We start from the raw sequence: 6,000 nt of genomic DNA, 5'->3' as shown, positions 1-6,000 counted from the left end.
CCATCAAAGTCTATGTTCCAAAACGCCACTCCTTCCTTTCTGAGCACTGTTGTGCTCCCAAAGAGTAGTTTTCCCCCACATATGGGGTAAATGCGTACTCAGGGGCTCTCCAAACATGACATGGCATCTGCTAATTATGCCAGCAAATTTTACCATCAAATGGTCCTCCTTTGGGTCTAAAGAAAAAAAATTTGTGAAAAAAAAGTAAAATGTTCATTTTTTTCCACATTCTAAAAATTCCAGTGAAACTCCTGAAGAGTTAATAAACTTTTTGAAGGTGGCTTTGAGCACCTTAAGGGGTGCAGACTTTGGGATGGTGTCACGTTTGGGTATTTTCTGTCATTTAGACCCCTCAAAGTCACTTTAAATGTGATGTGGTCATGAAAGAAATGGTTTTGTAAATTTTGTTGGAAAAATGAGAAATCGCTGATCAACTTAAAACAAATAATTTGAAACTTCCTAACAAAAAAAAGTATGTTTCAAAAATTGTGCTGACGTAAAGTAGACATGTGAAAAATGTTATTTATTATCTATTGTGTGTGACATAACTCTGATTTAAGGGCATAAGAATTAAAAGTTTGAAAATTGCTAAATTTTTTGCCAAATTTCCATTTTTTTCATAAATAAGCACATCATATTGAAGACATTTTACCACTATCATGAAGTACAATATGTCACGAAAAAACATTCTCAGAATCAGTGGAAACCAGACTAGTGAATTTAAATAGCAACAATTCCTGCGCCTTTCTGCTATTTGGACGAGCACTCAGAAGAACCAACCGTGTCTGCAAGTTTCAAATGTGATCCGACGTCTGAATCCGGGCTTATGCTCATCAATGTAATGGCAATAGTGTCCACTAGAGGGCACTAAAATTCTACAGTAACATTATCAAAACTATGGACTCTTGAAATCATAAAAATAAAAGCATAGCTGTGTTACAGCTAAGGGTACGTTCACACTAGCGTTGCGCCGCCCTGCGTCGGCGACGCAACGTGCGACGCATCGAAAAACGCGCGCAAACGCGCGCAAAAACGCGCGCGTTTTGCGACGCGTGCGTCGTTTTTGACCAAAATCGGACGCACAGAAAATGCAACTTGTAGCGTTTTCGTGCGTCCGACGCCAGCGTCGGAAACGACGCACGTGGCGAAAAACGCAACCAAAAAGACGCACGCGTCCCCTATGTTAAACATAGGGGCGCGTCGCCGCTGCGTCGCCGCTGCGTCGCCGACGCAACAGCGGCGCAACGCTAATGTGAACTTAGACTAACACAACACTGCTGCCTTGTAACATTTTAATACAATTTTTTATTTGTTTATTTTTTTCATGTAATTGACAAGTTGAAATGGTGCTAAAAGCCTTGTAATGTGGTATGTTTGGATTTTTTACTTGGATATTGGAACAGATTCTGATTTAAAAATCACATAACAAAACCAAATTTTCGAAGAATCTTTCTTCTGATATCAGTGGTTAAACAAAACTGGGCCATGTGCACACTGAGTTTTCGAAGAGTTTGTGGAGCAGAAAATAAACAGAAGCACTACAAATCACTAAACTCCTCAAAAACTTTGATTTTCTGCTCCAAAAACTCAGCAAAAAGTCTAATCTGTGCATATGGCCCTATAGTGCACATACTATTTTTTTTTTCCATGAGTTTGTTTTTCAGAAAAAAAAAGATAATGTGTTGATGCTAAGGTTGTGTTCACATTCAGTTTTTCGGGACTTTTTTGAGTGGAAATTCTCAAAAATCCACCTCAGGGGTTTGGGCACATAGCATCTATCTAAGAAAATTACGCCAGGAAAGCACCCCATAAAATGAACATAATGCACAGCACTATCAAAACAACATTACTGAGCACGTTACATCATATGTCACTTCTTTTAACCACTTCAGAGGTTTCGTGAAGCAGTTTCACCAGCGTCTGTATTACACCGTGTAAACATAACCCAAAATCTTTTTTCAAAAACTCTTGGACAACTCAACTTCAATTCATTTCTATGGCACATCCAGTTTTTTAGGAGGATTTTAGAGTTTCCACGCAAAAAATTATTGAAGAAAAACTAGTGTGAACATAACATTTATGTCTGAAAATGGCTCAAAATGTGGCTATAAATGAGTTGAAGGAGAAAAAACTTGAATGTAAATTTCTGTGGCTGACAAATTACTCTTCAAAAACTATATTTTGGACAGACCCTTTTGCGTTTTTGGAGCAGAAAGTGATCAGAAACTCCATGTTTTTGAGGCGTTTTGAGAGTTTATGCTCAGTTTCCGCTCCAAAAAGTCATCAAAAAGACTCAGTGTGAACAAACCTTTAGGGTACGTGCACACGACCTCTTTTTCAAGCTTGATGCACCTGAAAGGTCATTGAAAATAACCTCAAAAGAATGAACATATTCATGTCTGTGTAAAAATGACTTGGTGTCAAATGACTTGGTGCCACGTGCACATACCTTTAGGCTTTAATCACTTATAGTTTTTTGAATTATTGGAAAGGATCCTTCTAAGATAAAACCTTTGAAAACTTTTCCTACTCAATTCTAAGAAAAAATTAGTTTTCTGTGTATATGATGATTTTTTTTTCTTTTTAAACTTATTTTGCTGAAGAGGTTTTTTAAAAAATAAATAAAAATAAACGTGTGTGTATGGCGAGGGGATTTTCCACTGCACGGGATAGATCCCAAGCATTGCCTGGTGCCGTGGTCTCCCATTCTGGTCCGGGTACTGCAGGTGCTGCTTATGCTACGTTCACATTTGCGTTGTTGGGCGCAACGTCGTCGCGCAACCCACAACGCATGTACACAACGCGTTTTTTGATGCATGCGTTGTCATAAAATAGTAAAGTTCTGGAATTTTGGCGCAGGGAAAACGCTACAAGTAGCGTCGTCCGCGCCCTGTCTGGTGCGTCAAAATGACGCATGCGTCGTAAAACGCATTACAACGCATACCGGCGCATGTCCATGCGCCCCCCATGTTAAAGATAGGGGCGCATGACGCATGCGTCGGTATCCATCGACGACGCTGCGCCCAACAACGCAAATGTGAACATACCATTAGTTTACCTATGGTAACCAGCGATAGGCAGGCGCAGCCTGATGCTCGGGAGTCTAAGTCCAGAGATCACCCTACTGAGCATGTCTGTGATGTGGCGTCTGCCCATTGGTGGTCGGATGGTTGCTGCACCGATGAGGTGGCAGTTCCGGATTTGCCCGCAGGCGATGTCTTGGCCAACTGGGCGTGAGTGTTTGGGGTGAAGCCTTGTATATAAAAGAGTAAGACCCCCAGTGGCGCACGTGAGTGCACTAGTATCACTTATGTGAGTTGCTTGTGAGTAGATACTCTACCACTCTGTTTGCTCATGTGTGCGGTTAGCACAGTTTAGTTGCAGAGGCAGCGCAACCCACGTGCTATGATCCCTGTGACGTTTAACACTAGAAGTCCCAGAAATTTCGAGTTCCAAAGGTAGAAATGTTAAATGACCCCTCTCTGGGACTTCTAGTGTTAACAGGGTATAGAACTCAGCATATTGAGTGCAGTACCTCTCAGTGAAGTAACTGAGCTTGCTGCTTTGCGTTCTGTTCACACAGTGCGGTTATAGTGGTCACTCGCTGTTGAGTCCCGCCATTGTTCACTAGCAGCAGTTATCCATCTCTGCATGGTGGACCCTGGGTTGCGATTAGACTTTATTATTTATTTTTATTTAGCGCAATCCGCCAACCCTAACAGTGTGCACGTCACTTCTTTGAAGCAGTTCCTACTGGAATTTGCTCCAAACTAAGCAATATGCTAAACTGCTAAAAATGTTTAGGGAAAAAATTCTTCCAAAACGCTACAAAACTTATCTGTGAAAAGAAAATGTATAAATAAAAATCCCCCTAAAAAAGAGCCTTTCGTGATGCGTTTTCAAAAAAATATCATTGTTTTTTAACGCCTCAAAAACTTTTGGTGCTTCCTACTCTGGAACTAGCAGTCATGTGATCGCTGGGTCTGGGAAGGAAGCAAGAGCTTCTAAGTCCTAGTGGACCCAGTCAGCGCTGCTAAACAGCCAGAAGGCTGAATTTCCACTGTAACCAGGCTTGATATACCAGCCTCAGTTACAGGGAAAATCAGGTTTAAAAAAAATAGATATTTATATATTGGTATATATTGAATTATACCCCAAAGGTGGTACACAATATGGAGGCTACAAATTGAAGTAAATGAAAAATAAAACTAAAGCTGCTGTCAATCCAAATCACGGTTACTAACCTCTCGCCTGTCAGAAAAAAACCTATCCACTATATAAATATATATTTTGTTGATATACCTTTGTTTAAGGTATTATAGTGGTCATTTGTGGCCTTAAAGAAAAACAATTGTAAAAAAAGACAGATTTAAAAAAAAACAAAAAAAACAAAAAAAAAAAAAAACAAACAAATACTATGATAATGATAAAAAAAAATGAAGACCCATATAGCACGGAAATAAGGTGGAAAAATAATTTGAACATCCGATCGAGAAAAAAATGACAGCTCTTTAAATCGCATGTACGATTAAACTGAAAATGTGACGGTTCAGGAACAGGGGTAAATGGTCCAGTCCGAAACTGGTTATGAATAATAAATCCTGTGTTCCTCTGTCGGGAGATTGGAAATGTTCTTTTCGGAAGCTGAGCGGTACATCGGCCTTCTCTTTTCCATTCTGTGTTAAACAAGGACAGATTTCTAAGATTTCTATTCCCTTTATTACAGTCTATCAGATGCGGAGAGAAAACATTTTACCTAGCAGACTGAAAGCGAGCGATCATCTAGATCTCTTGTTGTGTGTACTCCTCTGTTGATTTGACACTTCCATGCTATTTGCTTGCAGCTTGTTAGACTATCTAGCACTACTGCTGTTTTCTTGGCGTATTCTTTTACCTGCAGTGTCTATAAAAAGTATTTACCCCTTTGGACTAGTTTATGTTTGTGTAACCACAATAATTCACAGTGGGATTAATTAGGCTTTTATTAAACTGCTGAACAGATAAAGACTCTATTATCACAGCGATAACAAATCTCTGCAAATTGATCTCCATTCAGTGCAATTATTAAACAATATAATTGTAGACACTGTACAATAGACAAGTGCCATGCACAGACGTTGGCGAGGATTCTGCCGTTACCTCTCTGGCAATATCGTTAAGGATTCCATTTTCTTATCATACAACCTGCAAGATATTAGATGGACTACCTCTGGTGGAAACGAGGTGGCAGCGGGGATATTGTAGGTTGTAGGCGTTCCTCAAGAGATGGGATTTCAGATTGCGTCTGAAGGTTTCAATAATAATGAAAGTCAATCTGATGGGGCAGCATAGCCCAGACCTGTCAGATGGCTAAAGCTTACGCCGTCTATTGCTGAAAGTGTCTGCAATGGCTCTTGCACATCATATCTGAACCATTGAATGGGAAAAGATGGACTGGTCTGATGAATCATCTTTTTTTATATCATGTGGACAGCCGGGTGTGTTGTCTATCTATCTAAATATTATGGTAGACCAAGCACATGGGTATTCCCTAATGGCGGGTGACCTCTTGTAGAGCGATGATGATCTCTGCCACATTGTAAATAGTGTTCAGTAATGGTTTGAGGAACACGATGAGTTCAAGGTGTTGGCTTCTGCTCCAAATTCCACAGATCTCAATCTGTTCATGTATTTGTGGCATGTGCAAAAAAATTCCAACAAAAAAAACAAGTCCAGTAGAAAGAGGCTCCATCTTGCAAGTTTCAGAACTGCTGATCAGCATCTAGGAGCCAGATAACGGAGGTAGCCTTCAGAAGTCTTGTAAAGACTTATTCTCCACTATTACGAGCTATTTTGGCTGCAGGAGATGGATTTCCAAAATATTAGGACTTGTTTAAATCAGTCTTCAAGGAGTGGTATGTACCAGAACAACGCCTAATGTGTGAGTCAGATGGAAGGCTGTGATAATATCCCAATGTTTAGGCATAAAGTGACAGGTTGCTTTAGCAGTTCCATCTAGAA

The sequence above is a fragment of the Ranitomeya imitator genome, chromosome 4 (assembly GCF_032444005.1).
Source record: "Ranitomeya imitator isolate aRanImi1 chromosome 4, aRanImi1.pri, whole genome shotgun sequence".
Lineage (NCBI taxonomy): Eukaryota > Metazoa > Chordata > Amphibia > Anura > Dendrobatidae > Ranitomeya > Ranitomeya imitator.
This window is presented reverse-complemented; position numbering follows the sequence as displayed.